The sequence below is a fragment of the Anomaloglossus baeobatrachus genome, chromosome 5 (assembly GCF_048569485.1).
Source record: "Anomaloglossus baeobatrachus isolate aAnoBae1 chromosome 5, aAnoBae1.hap1, whole genome shotgun sequence".
NCBI classification, from domain to species: Eukaryota; Metazoa; Chordata; class Amphibia; order Anura; family Aromobatidae; genus Anomaloglossus; species Anomaloglossus baeobatrachus.
The window spans coordinates 456,028,501-456,051,871 of record NC_134357.1 but is presented as its reverse complement, the minus strand read 5'-3'; the positions used below and the strand labels follow the sequence as shown (position 1 = coordinate 456,051,871).

Below are 23,371 nucleotides of genomic sequence, written 5' to 3'. Positions count from 1 at the left end.
TATTTTTTCCTTAAGTACATACAATGCAAAAATATTCAAAAATTAAAGAAACAACCATAAAGAAAAACGAATAAATTAACAAAATGATTAAAGCCTTCAAATAAAGCATTAACTATTAAAATGATAAAGTAATAAACCCCCCCATAAATTTAGTAAAATATAATGCATAATTTGAAATAATAGAATGTAGACTAAAAGCCATAATAATAGTATTTCCTAATGCCACAGCCTGAGTTTCTGTTCCTAATGTTTCATGGTATTGTTTTGTCTGCCGTTTGTTCATTGCCTTCGCCATTTCTTGCCTGAAAAACAAATTATCAAAACATTTGAGATTTGAAACCACTAACAACGTTCTGCGCTGCGAGTCACTTTCCAAAATAGACAATTTATTCAGCGTCTGGAAAGTTTTGAGCTTCCTTTAATACTAGGTACAATGTATTCATGTGAATCTGTTAATTAGCTCATTGCACATCCCCCTTCTTCCTCTTCCTCATTCACCTCCCCCCACCACCACCTTCATTTGTTACTGGGTTAGGCTACTTTCACACATCAGTTTTTTCCCATCAGGTACAATCCGGAAAAAAACGGGTAAAACGGATCTGGTACCGCATCCGTTTTATCCCCATAGATTTGCATTGTTACCGGATTGTACCTGATGGCTTTGCGTTGCATCCATTTTTTTCCGGATGCGGCAAAATTTATCAAAGCGGCGGCCGGAGGCAACGTGTCTTGCAACGTTTTTTTGTCCGGCAAAAAAAACCGCATCGCGCCGCATCCGGCAGCTGCGGCGCATTTTCAATGCATGCCTATGGACGCCGGATGCGGCGCGATGCGGAAAAAAACGCATCCGGACGACGCATGCGGTTTCTTCCACTGCGCATGCTCAGTAGCATGCCGCAACCGGAAAAAAACGGCCCGGCCGCATGTAAAAACTTATGCAAAGGATGCGGTGTTTTCACCGCATCCGTTGCATAGGTTTCACAGCCGGATTGAGCCGCACTGCTCAAACCGGATGTGTGAAAGTAGCCTTATTGACCAGTAATGTACAAAAGTTGTTTGGGATATAATCATTAGAAGGAAAAACAGGGAGGGAAACAAATCCAGCACCGTTGTCTTTAAAAATCTTGAAGTTTATTGGGTCACATTAAAAAAATGTTAGTGGATAAACAAAATCTCTCCATATGCCTTTCCACGCCTTACGCGTTTCAGAGAAACAACTCCTTAATCATAGGCATTTGCCGTCTGTACCCCAAGAGCATCATAGGCTATGTTGTGAGGCGAAATTTTAACCCCACGCATTCCAATTTACCAATCAATTTTGCCCCTATCTACATAATGGGGAAAAAGTGAAACGAAAAGTGTATCCACACCGTCGTATTTACAATCACGAACTTTTGCACAGACACCTCATGTGACCCAGGGAACGTCGTAGACTATGTTTTGACAGGAAAATGTAACCCCGTGTTTTACAGTTACTCTCCAAAAAACATGCCTCCATTAAAGTAAATGGAGCCTGGAACTACAGGATATTAGTAGGAGCTGTGATTGGTTGCTATAGGAACAAAAGACATTCATAGTATAAGAAGCTTATATGTGAGGTAATAAGATGTTGGTGGGGAGAGGGATAGAGAGACAGACAGAGAGACAGACGGGGAAAGAGACAGACGGGGAAAGAGACAGACGGGGAAAGAGACAGACGGGGAAAGAGACAGATGGAGAAAGAGACAGACGGAGCACATTACTTGGCCAATTTAGTTAAATCTGTGTGGAATATCTGTGGTGTTGAAATACATGTTGTGAAATGCTTCTATTAGCTTAGTTTTTACCTTTTAATAATTATATTTCCATCTATTTGTTTTGTGGTTTTTGTGTGCAGAATTAATTTTTGTTAATACATTCTATTTTGTTAACAACAGTTATTACCCCGGGCAAATCCGGGTAGTACAGTTAGTATATATATATATATATATATATATATATATATATATATATATATATATATAAAGAAATAATGTGCTGCCTCCAATAATGTAGTAATGTCCCCCATCCATCCTGGGTCTCGTTCTGGTATATATGTCCCCTGTTCTGCTGCCTTTTAACACAGAAACAAAGAAAAAATAACAATTTTCTCCTTACTTTTCTCTGCTCTCACGACACACGGGACCCTCTTCTGTAGCTGATGCAGAGGCTGGCATCTGACACTGTTGTGGCTGCTATGGGTGACGCGTGATGGCACTGTCATGTGGCGCCAAAGTCTGGCATGCCGATGATAGCTGCCGACCCCTGATTGGCTGGCATGGTGTATTTTGGTGCAGGTACCCAAGGGGTCTCTGCACTGCAATACACTTCAGCTGAAAATGTATCCAAGAAAGCACATCGAATTGAAATAGACACAGGTGTGCCCCCTTATAAAATGAAATGACATTTCTTGTATGCTATCACTTTACATTGTATTTCATATTCAGCTACATTATATTGTTTATTACATTGTGCTATGTGATATTATATTGTGCTATGACAAGGGTTTGTGTTATTGCAGGTTTGCATCATTGATACGTTTTAGGTAACCAATTATATAACAACCCAAACCTGCCATAACACCTTTTTGTTTATTTGCAGCACCCTGAACCTCCGTCTATTATCCTGGGAAATATTAACCAAGATGGACGTCCCAACAGATGTCTTTACATCAAGTCAGTTTCATGAATGTCGCTGAGCTGAAATTAGGTCACCCATTGTCACAGGAAGCCAAATATTCCCTCTGCTTAAAACCCCCTCATATCTGTAGAGAATTCACTGCCGACCCTGGATGTTGAAGAGATCGTGATTAGACACCTTTACAGTATTGCATCAGTGACAGCCACATATCAGAGATTGCACACCAATAGCTAATAAAATGCTGGAGGTTCATTTTTTTAATTTAATCTTTTTTTGTGAGTTTATATTTTACGCTTTTTTACGCTTTAGGTGCATTAAAACCTGGAAAATCCAAATCATGCCATGTTTATTAATGAGGAACAGCCCTTTGCCCTGTAACCCATGGGTTACATCTGTGCCGCTCCCTCGTCAGCAGCCTGCCGCCGCTGCTCGGATCCAGATCCGCGGTGGCTCGAGAGGTCTCCGGACCCGGGGGTCGGGGTCGCGCGGCCACTCGGAATAAAAGAGGGGATATTTACAAGGGAGGATGTGGAAAGTTCGTGACGCCACCCGTGGTGTGTGGTGAGGTGGAGTACCACTGCTGCAGTTGGGAGTACCTGATGGCGATGGTGTGGACAGCCAGGTGTTTAACCCCTCCACGGGTAGGGGGGATGCCCCGGGACTCGATGAGGGTAACGGGGAGATGCCATTGGGCTGGTAGGGGTCATTTATGTACTTACTCAGTCCAATAACGCTGAAACAGACAACTATGGTAAATCAAAGTTCTTGACACCGCTGCCGCTTGGAGGGAGCACACCTGATCCCGTGCCCCTTGGTGTTGCTTGTTAGCCTTTTGACCTTTTCCTTGGCACCTTTTCTTCTAACTGGTCCCTTTAGCATAAAACTAGTCGGGTCCCGCTCACCAATGTGGCTAACTAGGTGAGCTTGCCCTCAGGGTTCACGCTGGGGATTTTCTGGACTATGTAGTGGGAAAGTCCTATCTCCCTCGTTGCGCTAGTACCCCGATTTTGGAGCGGGTGGAGAACGGATTTTGAAGGCTCCGTCCTCGTCGGGTAAATTACCAGGATGCCTGAAGCTACTTCCCGGTGTAGGGTCCACGTACCCACTCGTGCCCTGGCCCCTGCCCGGTGATGGCACAAGGCCATTGGCTGTCCTCCTCGACAGTCCGTGCCCCTTGTCACGATTCCATGTGAGCGGGGTCCAGCTCCTACCTGGCCAGGCCAACGTCTGCCACCTAGTAGTCTCAAGGAGCACAGCTCCTGACCTCTCCTCTCGATAGTCACTACTCAACTGCACTGCTCCTTACACTCCTGACCTCGCCTTAACCAACCCCCCAAGTGGGCGACCCTATTCCCTTCAGGTCCGCCACTGGTGTGTCTGGTGGGTGTGGTGCAGAGTGTTCCTAGGATTTTGATTAGCTTGTTCTTGGCAACACCAAAGGTCAGGGACTCGAAACCAAAAAGGATGTGGATATTGTACAGAAGGGCAGATTGCACAATACCCTGTGACGGCCTGATAGGCCAGGGCGTCACACATCCACATGGATTTTGGCATCTAATTTGTACCAAAATCTACAAGAGAAAGAGCCACAAAGTGGTTTACACAGATTCCATCAGAAGCCGTGGTGGACAGCCGCACACAGTTTCCACCAGAAGCCGTGGTGGGCAGCCACACACAGATTCCACCACAAGCCGTGGTGAGCAGCCACACACAGATTCCACCACAAGCCGTGGTGAGCAGCCACACACAGATTCAACCACAAGCCGTGGTGAGCAGCCACACACAGATTCCACCACAAGGCGTGGTGGGCAGCCACACACAGATTCCACCACAAGCCATGGTGGGCAGCCACACATAGATTCCACTAGAGGCCATGGTGGGCAGCTGCACAAAGATTCCACCAGAAGCCGAGGTGGGCAGCCACACACAGATTCCACCAGAAGCCGTGGTGGGCAGCCACACACAGATTCCACCACAAGCCGTGGTGAGCAGCCACACACAGATTCCACCACAAGCCGTGGTGAGCAGCCACACACAGATTCAACCACAAGCCGTGGTGAGCAGCCACACACAGATTCCACCACAAGGCGTGGTGGGCAGCCACACACAGATTCCACCACAAGCCATGGTGGGCAGCCACACATAGATTCCACTAGAGGCCATGGTGGGCAGCTGCACAAAGATTCCACCAGAAGCCGAGGTGGGCAGCCACACACAGATTCCACCACAAGCCAAGGTGAGCAGACACACACAGATTCCACCAAAAGCCGTTGTGCGCAGCCACACACAGGTTCTACCAGAGGCCATGGTGGACAGCCTTACACAGATCCCACCAGAAGCCATGGTGGACAGCTATACACAGATTCCACCAGAAGCCGTGGTGGGCAGCCACACACTGATTCCACCAGAAGCCATGGTGGGAAGCCACACACAGATTCCACCAGAAGCCGTGGTGTGCTGCCACACACAGATTCCACCAGAAGCTGTTGGGGGCAGCCACACACAGGTTCCACCAGAGACCATGGTGGACAGCCACACACTGATCCCACCAGAAGCCGTGGTGGACAGCCACACACAGATTCCACCAGAAGCCGTGGTGGGCAGCCACACACAGATTCCACCACAAGCCATGGTGGGCAGCCACACATAGATTCCACTAGAGGCCATGGTGGGCAGCTGCACAAAGATTCCACCAGAAGCCGAGGTGGGCAGCCGCACACAGATTCCACCACAAGCCAAGGTGAGCAGACACACACAGATTCCACCAAAAGCCGTTGTGGGCAGCCACACACAGGTTCTACCAGAGGCCATGGTGGACAGCCTTACACAGATCCCACCAGAAGCCATGGTGGACAGCTATACACAGATTCCACCAGAAGCCATGGTGGGCAGCCACACACAGATTCCACCAGAAGCTGTTGGGGGCAGCCACACACAGGTTCCACCAGAGACCATGGTGGACAGCCACACACTGATCCCACCAGAAGCCGTGGTGGACAGCCACACACAGATTCCACCAGAAGCCGTGTTGGGCAGCCACACAAGTTCCACCAGAGGCCATGGTGGGCAGCCGCATACAGGTTCCACCTGAGGCTGTGGTGGGCAGCTGCATAGATTCTATGCCAGTTCAAATACAATTCTGGAGCAGAAATCTGCAGGATTCAGTTGCAAATACACAGGATCCTTCCCCATAGAAAAATCTGATCCTAATGGCTTTATGGGATTTGCTGCAGACTTCATTCCATGCATTGCCAAACAAGAGACTTCCACTTTGATAATCTGCAGCATAAATTGACTTAATATCTGCAATGTAGGTTAATTTACGCTTTGCCATTTTTTTACTCGGCGTGTAGATGAGATTTAAAAAACTTCCACCCACTTTACTGGTAACTTGTTGTGCTACAGATTATCTGCCAACAAGATCCAGATGGAAAATATGTCATTTTTTTCCTAGAGGTGTGATCATAATGTGGCGCCCCTGACCTGGTCAGGCACCACAAAGTATTGCACCCATTCTGGGGCAGTGCTTCCAGGTAATCTCCAAAGGCCAGGATGAGGTGTGCACATACAAACACTTAGCAACCAGGTCTCCCACACCATTAGGAGGGACCTTGGGTAGCCCTGTAGGGGTTAACTTTCAATTCCCTGCAAGGGGTGTAAAGGAGGGGCTGGAAGATGCAGGAGAGACAGGAAGAGGAGGAGGAGTCTGGAGCAGAGTGTTCAGGAGTGTGGAAGGGAGCAGACGTACACCCCTGCTAGCCAGACCCTGGAGAGTGTGGTAGCTGGAAACGGGGAAGAACGGGTACCTGTGGGTCAGCCTGAAAGACACCTACAGAGAGATGGCCCAGTACAGGGACCGCTGGTATTCCAGCACGCACGGGGATACAGGTCCCCAGAGCAGAAACCCAATCTGATTGTCTGGAGTTGCTTAACCTGAAGGTGGGGGTAATTTATGCCTTAACCACCATAACACAGAGTCCGAGCCCAAGCAGCAACAAGGGGACTCACAAGGGGACGGGGCCAGAAGCCATCTCACCAAGGTCTACGCTGCCGGCAGAAGGGCCAGAGAGGGGAGCGGGGTCAGAAACAGCTTCCCTGGAGGAACCCCACCATACTTTAAGTGAGGGGTCCTCCCAAACAAAACAAGAGTGCAAGGAGGGCGAGTGGACAGCTGCCCTCAGAACGGTCTTCTGGAATTCCTGGTTCCACCTGGTTATCACTGCCGCCTGGGCATCTCACCGAAACAACTAAAAAGTGAGTAAACACGTTAAAAGGCTATCTGGACTGTGTTTGAGTCATTCTGCGACCGGTGGTCCCACGCATAGACACTCGAGCCCCTGGGGTCAGCCTCACTCTCGGGAGGCCACACCACCCATCTGCACACAACACCAGCCCCAGGCATCCCCTAACCTGCAGCTGCGGTCTCCTGACCGCAATACCGAGAGTGGCGTCTCGAAACTCCTAAAGAAGCAACCTACCTGTGACCAGACCGTCACGTGGAGTCCTTGAAGGTAATGCACCGCTACACCTGTGGGGCTTCACATCTGGCGTCACGAACAGGATAAGGACTAGACCTGTTAGGCAGGTGACCGTGCGCATCGGAGGTCCGGTCGCGAAATTTGAACGGCCGCCATATTGCCATCATCAAAATTGTGCGCTGCAGCCTGCGCAAAAGAGAGGCGGCCCATGAAGAGGTGTGGCCGCCCCAGAATCCCCGGAGCGCTCTGACCCCGGAAGAGGAGGAAGTGCATAAATTCAAGAAAAGAAGCGGGACGGAGAGGAAAGATGGACGCCGCGAGAGCTATTGCCCCCAGCCAGGGCGATGCCGCCCAAGCGATGCCAGGCCCCGGCACGGATGAACGCAGCAGCGCCTGGTGCCGGTGCCGCGGTCGCAGCTGCACCGGCCGAAGTCTCCCCGTTCATGCCAATTTCCTTACCGTACGTCCCAGGGGCGCACTGGCTGCCCCAATATGCCGGTAAAGTAGACACACTGACCGGATTCAAGAAGATTAGCACCCTGCTGGACATGTATGCAATGACCGGTAAGCAGAGGGCCGTGGTAACTGGGGCAATTGACTGGAGCAGCAGAACTGGAGGCTGAAGCCTGGACCAGTGATAACCGGGGCTCTGTAGAAGACATTTTTGCCAAACTAAAAGCTGCTTTTGAGAACCGCACTGAGGCAGAGCTGAGAAAGGGCTTCTATAACTGCCGCCAGAAGCCCCAAGATAGCATAAGGGACTATGCCCTCAGGCTGCAAGCTGCACTACGGGCTCTCAAGCTTGTGGATCCTGTCTGTGATCAGGAAGGAAACCGGATGATGAAAGAACAATTCTTGCAGGGCCTGCACTCCCCTGAGGATAGAAAACAGATGAAGCTGTGGTCCCTGGAACACCTTGATGTGGACTTTGCCAATCTGAAAGACAGGGCAGTGAAAGCACTCCAAACCCTGATGGACGCAGACCCCATCTCGCCAGCAAAAGGACTCAACACGCCAGCAGAGGCCATAAATACACTATCCTCCCAGGTGCAGCAGCTCAGCAAGGACGTCGCCCGGCTCCTGAAAGCCGTGCAACTGCCCTCAGAATCCAAGGCCCCTCATCGGATCCTGCTAGCTGACAGCCCAGAGGACGTCCCTTGGATGCGAGGAAGAGGTCCTACAGCCCGAGGGAGGAGCAGTGATCGCTATGACTCGTCTGGACAACCAATCTGTCGTCATTGCCAGGAGGCAGGCCATTATGCACGGGCCTGTCCTTTAAATGGGCCAAGCCTGGGGCCGAGGGCCAGTCCTCAGGATTCGGACCAGTTCACTGCCATGATCAGTACGTGGGTGGACGTTTGGTCCTGTCCATCGTCCTGGATGGGATCCCTACCCCGGCATTATTGGAGTCCGGTTCTCAGGTAACCACAATCCTGTATGTCCTTTATCGTAGGTTTTGGTCAGACGACGACCTCCGACCACCGGACCCTGACCTCACCATCTATGCAGCCAATGGACAACCTATAGACCAGATTGGGGTCAAGGAGGTAACCATACAGGTAGGAAGGCAGGAAATGAAGGGACAAGGACTGATTGTTGTGGATAATGATGTTAGAGAAAGGATCCCACAAGTGATTTTAGGCACTAATGTCATAGAAAATTGCCTAGGGGAAGTGTTGTTGTTGCTTCACCAGATTGCTGAAGGTGCAGAGGGTGGACCGCGGAGAGCCTTGCAAAAAAAGATCCGAGTCATTCTGAGGAAGCAGCAGGTAAACCAGACTTGCGGTGAAATTGGTAGTGTACGGGTGATGGATGCTAACCCCATTGTGATACCCCCACGGAGTGAAATGATGATGTGGTGTAGAGCACCGATAGGTCTCAGAGGACACTGGCCCACGATTCTGACAGCCAGGGGGGTAGTAGATGTACACAAGGGACGAGTACCTGTACGAGTGCTGAACTGTGGGGAGGAGGAAGCCACACTACCGAGATACGCTACCATAGCCAAACTGTTTACTTGTCCAAATGACGCTATAACACCTGTAGGTCCCCTGACACAAGCTGACTCAAAAGAAGACAAGACCTCTCAAAAGCAGTTAGAGGACTGGTACTAAAAACTCTATGTGGGGACTGACTCTACACCCATCTACCAGAAACACGGGGTTCACAGGGTCGTGCAGGATTACGAGCAGGTCTTTAGTAAGAACCCAGTAGACTTTGGTAGAATCAAAGGGGTGCAGCATCACATACCCATGGGCAGTCATCCACCCATTAAGGAAAGACATAGGCCTATACTACCAGCCCATTACCAGCGCACAAAGGACATGTTGAAGGACATGAAAGAGGCAGGAGTCATAAGGGACAGTTGCAGCCTCTGGGCAGCTCCCCTGGTCCTGGTGAAGAAGAAGGATGGCACAATGAGGATGTGTGTAGACTACAGACGGATAAATCAGATAACACACAAGGATGCCTACCCTTTTCCACGGATAGAGGAATCTCTTGCTTCCTTAAAAGCTTCTAACTACTTTTCTACCCTAGATCTCACTAGTGGCTACTGGCAAGTATCTGTAGCAGAGGAAGATCGGGAGAAGACGGCCTTCACCACCCCGATGGGCGTTTGTGAGTTCAACAGCATGCCATTTGGACTCTGCAACGCCCCCGGGACCTTCCAGAGGCTGATGGAGTGCTGCCTGGGGCACCTCAACTTTGAAACCGTCCTGCTCTACCTGGATGACGTCATGGTGTATTCCAAGACCTATGAGGACCACCTGAAATACCTGGCTGAAGTCTTTGAAGCACTATCTCGATATGGGATGAAGCTGAAGCCATCCAAGTGTCATTTACTAAAGCCAAAGGTCCAGTGCCTGGGTCATGTGGTCAGTGCAGAAGGAGTAGCGCCAGACCCAGAGAAGGTCACAGTCATCCAGGAATGGCCCACACCCACCACCGTCCGGGAGGTATGTCAGTTCCTTGGCTTGGTAGGCTACTACAGAAGGTTCGTCAAGGGCTACACGAGGATGGTAGCGCCTTTACAAGAGCTTTTAGTAGGCCAAGCAAAGAAGGGGAAAACCTCCGGTCCACTATTTCACTGGGGAGAAGCGGAAGAACACTCCTTCAGACAAATGAAAGGGGCCTTGACGGGTGAAGAGATCCTAGCCTACCCTGATTACAACCTACCATTCGTACTATATACAGATGCCAGTAATGTGGGACTGGGAGCAGTGCTTTCACAGGTACAGGAAGGCAAGGAACGTGTGATTGCTTACGCTAGCAGGAAGCTCAGGCCTACTGAAAGAAACCCAGAAAATTATAGCTCATTTAAGCTAGAGTTTCTGGCCATGGTCTGGGCTATCACAGAGCGATTCAAGCACTACCTGGCAGTCGCCAAATTCACCGTCTTCACGGATAACAACCCCCACTTGGATACTGCTAAATTCGGTGCCATGGAGCAACGTTGGGTAGCCCGGCTGGCAAATTATGATTTCACTGTCAAGTATCGAGCTGGCCGCAAGAATGGCAACGCAGATGCTCTGTCCAGGATGCCTCACCTAGCAGACGAGGGTGAAAATGTAGATGACCTTGAAGAGATTGAGCTGCCAGCGTTCCATCGCCAAGGAGCCAAACAGTGTCGGCAGTCACGTACCAGCCACCAAGAGGTGACCCTGAATCCGCTACCTCACTACAACTGGAGGGAGATACAGGAAATTGATCCAGCGGTAGGCTTGGTAAAGACGCTGATCACCCAACCTGGCGCCAGCCTTGACCCAGGAGCCCCACTTGAGGCACAGTACCTATGGAAAGAGAGGGGTCGATTATTAATCTACCAGGACAAACTCTACAGGAGCATCATTGACCCGAGGACGCATGAGAAGGTGTGGCAGGTGATTGTACCACAGAAAGATATACGGAGGGTGCTGGAAGCCTATCACAATGGTGCAGGACACTTTGGTTGGAAGAAACTGGAGGCACTACTTAAAGTAACATTCTACTGGGTGGGCATGAGATCTGCCCTAGAGAAGAGGTGTCAAAACTGTGGGCCCTGCAATCTTAGAAGAAAAGACCATCACAGCCAGAAAGCACCGCTCCAGCCAATCCAAACCAAACGACCCCTGGAGATCGTGGCCCTGGCAGACAAGGCTACAACTACGCTCTCACTATGGTTGATCATTACTCCAGATTCCTGGTGGTAGTACCAGTCAAGGACTTGACAGGTCAGACTGCAGCCAGAGCTTTCCAGACACATTTCTGTCGACCACATGGCTACGCAGATCAAGTGCTCACTGACCAAGGCCCAGCCTTTGAAGCTGAGGTGTTTAAGGAGTTTTGTAACCTTTACGGCTGTAAGAAGATCCGTACCATGCCTTACCATCCTCAGACCAATGGCATGTGCGAAAAGATGAATTGTTCTCGACCTCCTGAAAACTCTCCCACTAGAAGAAAGGAGCCACTGGCCTGAAAAGCTGCCTGACCTGGTGGACATGTATAACAACATTCCTGTGAGTTCCACGAACTTCCCCTGGCATACCTGATGAGGGCCAAACCTGGAAGACTGCCAGTGGATCTGGAAAAGGGAATTGAGACCCCTGAAGACCCTCTACAAGGTGCTGATTGGGATTCCACTCGCCAGGCCCAGTACAAAAGAGTACAAGAGTGTGTGGAGCGAAGCTTGACCCAGCAGCGGGAGAAACAAGAAAAGGCCTACAATCAAACTGCACCTGCTGTTCCCTTGATGCCTGGAGAAGTAGTCCTCAAGAGAAAGAGAAGGTGTCATAAACTCGACAATCACTGGGAAGCAGAACCCTACACTGTGTTACCATCAACGCTTAGCCGTGAAAAGACATGCCTCATCAGCAAAGATGGAGGTAAAACAACAGCTGTAGTTTCCAGAGATCACCTTAAGAGATGTCCTGAACAGCTAAGAATCCCTGAAGAAGTTTCCAACCCTTCACCAGTCAAAGAACCAAGCGAAAAGATGATCCATACTGTACTTGAAGATTTTCCAGCAAGTTGGCCTCAGTATAATGGAGCAGTTGTTATTCCAGTCATTACTTTCCCTCAACCCAGAGAAGACGCAAGAGAACAAGAAGAACCTGTCCAGAACCTTGAAGAGCCAAGTGAAGCTGAATCGCAAGACCATGCACTGGTATCAGCACCCAGTACACCTATCATTCACAGTGAGACACATACACCGGGTGAGAGGACACAACCTCAGATAGATGACAGTATAGTACTGCGTAGATCGACCCGCAGCAACTTTGGTCAGCCCCCATTACGGTATAGAGAAAGTACAGTTTAGTCCAAAATGTCAACATGTAATGTTTAACCTGTTTACAGTTAAGTAACGTTTAAGAATGTGCCCGCAAGGACTATTGCGAGAACTTTGCTGCTAAAATGTTTTCTTTGCACTTGGTTACATGCACCTTACAAAATGGACCACAGTTTATGAACTGGCTATAACCACGAACTCTCATTGTAAAAAGTTACCTCCTTGGTACCGACCCAGAGTCTGCCTGTTGAGGGGCATGGCTCTGCACCAACAAGGGGGCACGCCTGTTTATGGGGCCTGCCCTCCAACACTCGGAAGCGGGTACGCCTGTTTATGGGGCCTACCTTACACCACCCTCCTCAAGAGAGGAAGATTGGAGGAAAGGTCTGGGGAAACGGATGGCCCAGACCTGGTTACCAAAACGACCGGTGACCTACCTCCTGGAGGTTTTTGGGTGGGTTTTGGACTTGTGGGTGGTTGGTGATGGAATGGTACCTGGTATGTTTCAATGTAAATAGTTGCCCCTGTGTGGGAAAAGTTGTATTTACAATGTTGTTCTTGTCTTTGCAGCCCGAGGACATGCTGATGATAACTAAGGGGGAATGTGGCGCCCCTGACCTGGTCAGGCACCACAGAGTATTGCACCCATTCTGGGGCAGTGCTTCCAGGTAATCTCCAAAGGCCAGGATGAGGTGTGCACATACAAACACTTAGCAACCAGGTCTCCCACACCATTAGGAGGGACCCTTGGGTAGCCCTGTATGGGTTAACTTTCAATTCCCTGCAAGGGGTGTAAAGGAGGGGCTGGAAGTTAGATGCAGGAGAGACAGGAAGAGGAGGAGGAGTCTGGAGCAGAGTGTTCAGGAGTGTGGAAGGGAGTAGACGTACACCCCTGCTAACCAGACCCTGGAGAGTGTGGTAGCTGGAAACGGGGAAGAACGGGTACCTGTGGGTCAGCCTGAAAGACACCTACAGAGAGGTGGCCAAGTACAGGGACCGCTGGTATTCCGGCACGCACGGGGCTACAGGTCCCCAGAGCAGAAACCCAATCTGATTGTCTGGAGCTGCTTAACCTGAAGGTGGGGGTAATTCATGCCCTAACCACCATAACACAGAGTCCGAGCCCAAGCAGCAGCAAGGGGATCCACAAGGGGACGGGGCCAGAAGCCATCTCACCAAGGTCTACGCTGCCGGCAGAAGGGCCAGAGAGGGGAGCGGGGTCAGAAACAGCTTCCCTGGAGGAACCCCACCATACTTCAAGTGAGGGGTCCTCCCAAACAAAACAAGAGTGCAAGGAGGGCGAGTGGACAGCTGCCCTCAGAACGGTCTTCTGGAATTCCTGGTTCCACGTGGTTATCACAGTGTCGCCTGGGCATCTCACCGAAACAACTAAAAAGTGAGTAAACACATTAAAAGGCTATCTGGAATGTGTTTGAGTCATTCTGCGACCGGTGGTCTCACGCATAGACACTCGAGCCCCTGAGGTCAGCCTCACTCTCGGGAGGCCACACCACCCAGCTGCACACAACACCAGCCCCAGGCGTCCCCTAACCTGCAGCAGTGGTCTCCTGATCGCATTACCGAGAGTGGCGTCATGAAACTCCTAAAGAAGCAACCTACCTGTGACCAGACTGCCCCGTGGAGTCCCTGAAGGTAATGCACCTCTACACCTGTGGGGCTTCACAATAATATCTAGTGATGACTGAGCACTACCATGCTCGGGTTCTCAGTACTCATAATGAGTAGTTGGACACTCAGACGGGCTCGAGTAATGAGAGTAATGGAGGTCAATGGGAAACTCTAGCATTTTTCTTGAATGAGTTCCCCATTGTTTTCTATTATACTCAGGAACTCGAGTCGCACCTGTCCAAGTGTCCGACTGTTCGTTATGAGTACTGAGCACCTGAGTATGGTAGTGCTTGCTCATCACTAGTAATATCCCAAGGCTATTGCATTTGTGGCGCCCCTGAGGCTCCAGTCGCCACAGAGTATTATAGCTCATTTAAGCTGCGGTATTCGCCTGGAGATAAGGAGTGGGTTAATCACCGGTGTTCCACATTCACACTTTACATAAAGCTTAGGAGCCTTCACTCAGGCGAGCTGGACTAGGGAAGGTAGAGGGGTGGCCAACACAGAACTTGGGACTCCCCTTTCACTAGGACAACCACCTGGGGGGCGGGTTCCACTTGGGGTAGAAATAGGAGCAAACTCACACAATCACTAGTCAGTCTCCCCGGGACATCAGTTCTGGGACACGACACCACCTCTTTCTTCTCTTCACAGGACCTGGGGCTTGGAGCGGAGCGCTCAGCCCAGGTTCCTCCCGGCAGGAAGGGCAACTTTGGGAAAGAACTTTCTTCTTCTTTCAAACACCGGTGGCTTCTCCTAACTTATTCGAGGTTGACGGGGCACATCATAGCGGGTGACTGGTACTTTCTGGGCGAGCGGCACTAAAGAGTGAGTAAAGACACCTGGAACTGCAGCAGCAGACTCGGACTGTTTATTACCGGCACCGCCGCCACTGACCCGCACCTCGGCGCTAAACGCCATCACTTCTCCCATCATCATCCTCCCCGGGACACGCTCCACCTGTGGGGAGCAATACCATATCTGGCTGCTACTACCATCCGCCCCACAGGACAGCGACAGCAGCGGCGGCTAAATCCCTGGTCACTTACCACAGGTGGCGTCACGACATTCATCCTACTACTATCCACATCATTATCCCTCTTTATTGGTGTACACCTCGGGGCACGAAGCCGGGCAGGCCATCGTGACATCCCAGATTATCACACCGGCCCGGTGACGAGTAATTCAGGTATGAGATTCCCTGTGTCTGCCCCCCTGGGTGCTACACATGCAACCTCTAAGTTTAGAACTTCAGTTGTAGGAGAATATCTCCATAATAAAGCTTCATCTCCATGGCACACAGCAACCATAGACTTCTCTGTCACTGTACTGTAGTAACAAAAATTAGACTACCTTCCACTGATCATTGGATTAGAGACCTATAGGTACTCTGAATGACTGTTCTGAAAGATGGAACAAATTTTTTGAGGTAGAGATCCATTATTGGATACTTCTTCCAAAGCTTAAGGGGCACTTTGCACACTACGACATCGTAAGCCGATGCTGCGATGCCGTGCACGATAGTCCCCGCCTCCGTCGCAGCTGCGATATCATGGTGATAGCTGCCGTAGTGAACATTATCACTACGGCAGCTTCACATGCACTCAACTACCCTGCGACGTCGCTCTGGCCGGCGACCCGCCTCCTTATTAAGGGGGGGGGCCGTGCGGCGTCATAGGGACGTCACACGGCAGGCGGCCAATAGAAGCGGAAGGGCGGAGATGAGTGGGACGTAAGCATCCCGCCTACCTCTGTCCTTCCGCATAGCCGGCGTGAGCCGCAGGACGCAGGTAGTAGATGTTCCTCGCTCCTGCAGCTTCACACACAGCGATGTGTGGTGCCGCAGGAATGAGGAACAACATCGTAACATCGGTCCTTCCGAAATTATGGAAATGACCGAAGCTACACCGATGATACGATTTCGACGCTTTTGCGCTCATTAATCGTATAAAAAAGGATTTACACACTACGATATCGAGAGCGACGCCGGATGTGCGTCACTTTCAATTTGACCCCACCGACATCGCACCTGCGATGTCGTAGTGTGCAAAGCCCGCCTAAGTATTTGGAACATTATTGATTGATTAGAACTATACTTATGGCACATCAGAATGGATATACCATTGGTGCAACAGATGCACAGGGACCTAAGAAGTAAGGGGGCCCATTTCTACCTCCAAAGCAGGTGGGATTGTGCATTATGATGAGTTATTGGACTGCAAAGGGCCCATATATTGTTCTTGCAAAGGGGCCCTCTTCTGTCAGTGTCCAGCAGCGTGGTGCATGAGGTGTAGGCCATATTTAGCTTTACTCCACTCCCCTCCACTCCCCCCCTGCATGTATGGTCTCCATCGATTGAGCATAGCTTTGCAACAAACCATATGATGCTGTGAAAGGGTTTATATGGGTAGATTTGACTGCGGTTTAACTGTCTCCAGTCCCTGAAGGTTTGCAATTGTTGGAGTTTGTTTGAAGGACCCCTTGTGTTGTAAAAAGTAGTCAATAGTGATGGGTGAATGGTAACTATTCAGGTCCTTGCCAACACACAAGCTCAGACTGGCCCACAGGAGAGCAGGTGAATCCGCCAATGGGCCTCAGGACAGAAGTGAGTCTCCTGTAATAGGGTGTCCAGTGCCCTACTGCCCCCGCATCTATGTGGTGACTTGTGGTGTTGAAGTGTATGTGTTTGTATTGCATTGAATTAATGTATGGTATTCTCCTGTAATACAGCCGGCTGCCACCAGGTGTCACTGGTTCCTGGGTCCCTTAGTAAGAAGGGAGGGATAGGGAGTGACAGAGCAGCAGGGGGTTAAGTGAGAGGGTGGCTCACCAGCACAGGAAGGGATATAGGAAAGGCAGCTTCCTGTTTCAGGCAGATAGAGACATTGCTGTAGTGTGCAGAACAAGAAAGACAGGACCAGAAGGGTCAGAAGAAGCGGAGTGGAGTGAACAGGGTGGAGGTGGATGAAGCAGAACAGAGACGGCAGAAAGGAGAAAAAGAAGGAAGCAGCAAAAATATTTCAAGGGTGCTCATCTGCAGTGGAGTGTAAGACCAGTGTGTCATGGAGACATAAAAGGAGTTGCGGCACACCTACCTTAGGCTAGCATCTGCCGGTACCTGTGGGAAAGTGAAATGCCGGCGCCGGGGCCATGGGGCGACTCGTTACCGGGCCACAGTTAAGGCCCTGGGATGGTGCGGCGGCGAGGCCTGATTCTGTGACCCCGGCAGTGTCGTTTAAATATATAAAGGGATTATGACAGTTTATTTGTGACGCCACCTGTGGTATGCAGTAAGTTAGGTGCCGCCGCTGCAGGATGGGAACCTCTGGGGCAGATGGTGACGCAGCTGAGATGGTATAGCTCTCCACAGGCAGAGCTGGGCCTCAATGCAAATGGGGTGGTAGTAGTAGTTTATGATGGCGGGGGGTTGCAGGGCCAGTGGTGCAGGTGAATAACGGACCGATACAGGGATGCAGTCTCAAGGTTTTTACTCACTGTAGCAGGTTCCAAGGTAACACAACATGCCAGTGACCGCCTTTGGAGTGCTGGGGTTTCTCTGTGATGGGCTCCAGCCAATCCTGGGTAGTTCGAAGGTCGAGTCCGGTGCACCTTTCTCAAGTGTACCCTTCCCTGGCCGTCTTCCTGTGCTTGCTTCTCCCTCCTGCTTTGCGCCTTTGCTCACTGAACCCTGTGCCAGTGCTCGTGGACCCTGTTGGGTGGCGTTAACCTCTATCCTTGGTCCTTTAGGGTCACCTTCCAGTGAATTTGTGTGCGGATGTGGCTTCGATGCTTGCAGTCACCTCAGCTGCTGGTTTTAATAGTGAAGTATGTAGGTTATTCTCCTCTAGCCTAAGGATCAGTCCCTGTGTTGCAGCCAAGTCCTTCCACCCGTGAATTATATTTGGAACAAGGCCATGGGAGGATTTTGCACTTCTAGTGGTCTCTAGGACCACTTCTGTCTGTGCCCGAGCGGTACCAGCTCCAGGCCACGGGTCTTTACTCCTCCACTGCTCCTACTGACTCCTTCACTAACTGACTCCCCACTTCACACTGTGTTCCCACTTTTTCTATTGTATTCCCACTCCTAAGACTCAACCCCCAGCCTGGCTTCGGGTATAATCACGCCCTTACCATGTCTGATGAGGTGTTTCTGAGCCCACGTGTTGTGCTTTGATGGAATACCACACCTCTGGATGAGGTGCAGTACCTCTGTGGTGACTGAAGCCTCAGGGGCGCCACACTCCCCCACAGCAAATCCCAGCATGTCCTCGGGCTGGAACAAAACAAAAATACAGTGGTGTTAAGACTTGCAAATTTTTGTATGCTCTAAACATTGTAAACATTTTTTTCCCTTTACGGGAGGCATCATCTTGAACGTTACCAACATGATAAACTCTTACATTACACTATAAAACTTGACAGTATAAAACATTATCTTTTGCATAATAAACTTTTGTTGAAGAGCACGATGCCAAGTGTCCTTGCACCGGTCCTGTGATGTGCAAACTTGTAGCAGTGACTGAAGCCTCAGGAGTGCCACAAAAGCAGTTACAGCGGGTGGGCAAGTGGGTCCATCCATCTGTGAACTGAACTGAACAATCCACCACCGTGCTGGGAAGTGGGTCAGAAGCGGGAGGATAAGTCGCCCAATTACGGTCATCCTAGCAGAGCCGAGCCAGGTACAGAAGATGATGTGCTTGAAAGATGATGAAGGTGACTCTGTGCTGAGAAAATGGAAAACGACTGTTAAACAACTGTTCAGTAAAATCGTTCAAGTGTTACCTGGTAGTCATCTGCTTACTGAGCACACGGGGTATCAGGCCCATGGAAGTGAAGTGGCAGAATCTCATCACCAAACTCCCCAGGTAAATTTATGAATTAGAGTAATGAAATATCTGCACATAGCTTACCCTTGGCACCCCAGTCCAATGCTGCCGACATATACCAGCCTAATGTATACCACGAGGACATCTATCTGGCCAGTTGAAATACATGTACATGATATATGTGCACACTGAACATAGAATGTAAATCTAAATGGTGCACTAACACACAACCATATAAAAAACAACAACAAAAAATTGAAACAATAAAAGAACAAGCTACAAAATCTTGGGATTTCTAGTATTAGTCCTGAATTTATTCCAGCTATATAACAATAAAAATCATGATCTAAAAAGGATAATAAATAATCTAATAATGATAAGAAATGTGAAATATGAATGATGAAAAATAATAAATAATTTATTATATGCATTATGATAAATAGTATCCCTAGTAATAATGACAAATAATACAAGTGTTAATAAATAAAAAAAAAAAGTAGTAGCTATTATCGTTCATGTGATGTATAAACGATTGTATGGGGCGCTCCATTCCGGGATCTGCTGATTAGCAGTGGGAGACGGAGTATCAGACGTCGGGAGTTGTGTTCTCTGGCCATCAAAGTGAGTTTTTCTTGCTTTTCCTCCCTGCTTCACTGCCCATTACTCGTAATGACTGAGCACTGAAAGACTCTCACAGAGAATTGCTCTCTCATAATGGCTTTGCAGCAGTGGAAAATCCAATGTTGTTCAGGGCGTTTGCTATGAGATGTGCTATCCACCAAGACATCTGCCTGAAGGCTTAAACCACACAGCTACAGGCAAAGGCCCTCTGGGCCTAGTGATTGGGCATTTATGCAGAACTAAATAGGGGAACAGCTGAGCAGCAAGAATGGTACGTACGCCCCACAGCACAGGAAAGAACTTCTCCCGAGGTGGGAGCCTTGATTCAAGCTGACATCTTGTATGTCAAGTTCAGAGCATCCTCGTTTTGCGTATCCCAATACCGTGTTCTCGTCCCAATAACTATGCCCTTAACTAACTTATTAGTATGATTATCCTGCTTCCGAAGATTTATCCGCCTCTGTAAAGCAAGTCTTCACGCCTCTTTAACCTGTGAAACTCCTCAGATGAGGTGTAGGATATAGTAGCTGAATATGGTTTTATCTTTCATGTGCACCTTTCAGGGCCATTTTAGGACAGAAGGACACCGCAACATGCGATGTCAATGTTGAATATAATGCCTGTGAGAAGTAACATCACGGAGATTCCAAGAAATGATGCATGGGACAGGGCAAGCAGCTTTTGTGGGTCTGTATTGATTAGGTGTCTGGTCCAGGTCTCTAGTAGTTTAGAGGGTCTGCTCTGTGGTACGTATTGGTTTAGAGTTTGTTCTAGGGTCCATATTTATGAGGTTGGGGTAAAATTTGTATATTCCTGTCCATACATATTGGGCACGTTCTAAGCATTAGTAGCATATATAGTGAAAATGCCCCCACAAAAATTCAAATATAAGCCCTAAGCCATGGCAGACCTAAACCAGACCCCTAATTAATACAGGCCCAGACCTGACTTCTAAACAAATACAGACTCAAGACCATACCGCCTAAATAAATATAGCCCCAGACCAAATCACCTATTCAATCCAGACCCAAACCAGATCCCCTCAAACTAATGAAGACCCAAACTAGACTCCTCAGCTAATACAGGCCCCTACAAGATAAGAAGGATGCACGAATGGAAAGTGCGCACGCGCGGGATCTCCAGGAGCTGATAGTGACGTCGCTCATGTAAATCCATGGTATCACGCCCACAGGGCGTAATACCATGGATTTACGCCCACAGGGGATACCACGTGAAGCAATGCCCTGGGGACTACACCCTCTGCTCATTTACATAGGGAACATGTAAGTTATAAAATGTTTTTTTTTTATAAATTCATATTACACAATATTGCAACACAGGGATGGGTAGGAAGGGGTTTCTAGGCCACACATCACCCTGCTTGTAGGTTAGAACGCATATGGGACCTTACAGGTTCCCTTTAAAATTGATGATTATGGCTTACAGCCAATGAAAACCCAAAAGTCATTATCTCAGAAAATTAGAATATTTACAACAAAACACCTGCAAAGGCTTCCTAAGCGTTTAAAATGGTCCCTTAGTCTGGTTCAGTAGGCTACACAATCATGGGGAAGACTGCTGACTTGACGGGTGTCCAGAAGGCAGTCATTGATACACTCGACAAGGAGAGTAAGCCACAATATGTCATTGCTAAAGAAACTGGTTGTTCAGAATGCTGTATCCAAGCATATTAATGGAAAGTTGACTGGAAGGAGAAAGTGTGGTAGAAGAAGGTGGACAAGCAACTAGGATAACCACAACCTTGATAGGATTGTTAAGAAAAGGCCATTCAAAAATTTGGGGGAGATTCGTAAAGAGTGGACTGCTGCTGGTGTCAGTGCTGCAAGAGCCACCACACACAGACGTATCCAGGACATGGGCTACAACTGTCACATTTCTTGTGTCAAGCCACTCATGACCAATAGACAAGTCCAGAAGCATCTTACCTGGGCCAAGGAGGTAAAGAACTGGACTGTTGCTCAGTGGTCCAAGGTATTGTTTTACGAATAAAATAAATTTTGCATTTTATTTGGAAATCAAGGTCCCAGAGTCTGGAGGAAGAGTGGAGAGGCCACAATCCAAGCTGCTTGAGGTCTAGTATGAAGTTTCCACAATCAGTGATGGTTTTGGGAGCCATGTCATCTGCTGGTGTAGGTCCACTGTGTTTTATCAAGACCAAAGTCAGCACAGCCATCTACTAATACATTTTAGAGCACTTCATGCTTCCCTCTGCCAACAAGCTTTATGGAGATGGAAATTTCATTTTCCAGCAGGACTTGGCCCCTGTCCATACTGCCAAAAGTACCAATACCTGATTTAATAACCACAGTATCACTGTGCTTGATTGGCCAGCAAACTCGCCTGACCTAAACCGCATAGAGAATCTAAGGGAATATTGTCAGGAGGAAGATGAGAGACATCAGAACCAACAATGCAGACGAGCTGAAGGCTGCTATCAAAGCAACCTGGGCTTCCATAACACCTCAGCAGTGCCACAGGCTGATCACCTCCATGCCACGCCACATTGATGCAGTAATTCATGCAGAAGGAGCCCTGACCAAGTATTGAGGCATTTACTGGACAGACTTTTCAGTAGGCGCCAACATTTCTGAGTGTAAAATCATTTTTTCAGTTGGTCTTATATAATATTCTAATTTTCTGAGATAATGCCTTTTGGGTTTTTATTGGCTGTAAGCCATAATCATCAACATTAACAGAAATAAACACTTGAAATAGATCACTCTGTGTGTAATGACTCTATATAATATATATGAATAAATCACTCTGTGTAATGACTCTATATAATATATAGGAATAGATCCCTCTGTGTGTAATGACTCTATATAATATATAGGAATAGATCCCTCTGTGTGTAATGACTCTATATAATATATAGGAATAGATCCCTCTGTGTGTAATGACTCTATATAATATATAGGAATAGATCCCTCTGTGTGTAATGACTCTATATAATATATAGGAATAGATCCCTCTGTGTGTAATGACTCTATATAATATATAGGAATAGATCACTCTGTGTGTAATGACTCTATAATATATAGGAATAGATCCCTCTGTGTGTAATGACTCTATATAATATATAGGAATAGATCACTCTGTGTGTAATGACTCTATATAAATACATAGGAATAGATCACTCTGTGTGTAATGACTCTATATAAATACATGGGAATAGATCACTCTGTGTGTAATAATGACTCTATATAATATGCGTTTCCCTTTTTGTATTGAATTACAAAAATGTCACTTAACTTTTTGATAATATTCTAATTTATTGAGATGTACCTGTATGTGGTTGAATTTCGGTGAAAGACAGAATTGAAACCAGCTTTTGTCAAACGTTTCTTCAGTCATTATAGGATTCAGGTCGATCATTTAGATCCCATGCTCCGTTTTACTGGACATATTGTGGGCTCTGAGAAAAAAGCCATCCGGTGCTCTGCCCTGGCAGGACAGCGATGCTGCGTGGCCAGCCTGGTGTGTGGGAACAGATCAGGGTTTCTAGGCCTGGGAAGTGTTGGTGTATCTAAGTCCAGCCCATATGCTGCTTCTCATAGTAATAATTAGCGTGTGAATCTGTGTGATGAATCCAGGTCACGTTTGCATCGTGTTACACTCTCCTGTATGCAGCCGAGTAATGGGCAGGAGGGGACGTCGTGGTCAGCCAGATGTCACATTAATGCGTCCTCATTACTAGGAGATGCTATAATCTGTCTGGACTCTCCTATGTATCTACAATACCGTATAACCCTGTTACATTACTAGAACAGTGATCCTCAAATATTCGCTTAGATGGCGTCATTAATCTTCAGAAAGAGAGTTCTAGAAATATTACCTTTTTTTCTTCTTTAATTTCCATGTATGACAATCAT

At 48.4% G+C, this 23,371-nt stretch overlaps 1 long non-coding RNA gene across 1 annotated transcript; it reads right to left on the bottom strand.

The window, feature by feature from the left end:
• Nucleotides 1-223: 223 nt before the first annotated feature.
• Nucleotides 224-22,919, bottom strand: LOC142310317 (uncharacterized). Its single transcript, XR_012754126.1, has 4 exons — nucleotides 22,785-22,919; nucleotides 18,432-18,755; nucleotides 18,163-18,304; nucleotides 224-302 (listed from the first exon to the last, which is right to left on the bottom strand). It is a non-coding gene; the product is annotated as an uncharacterized LOC142310317 (long non-coding RNA).
• Between the last annotated feature and the right edge of the window lie 452 nt (nucleotides 22,920-23,371).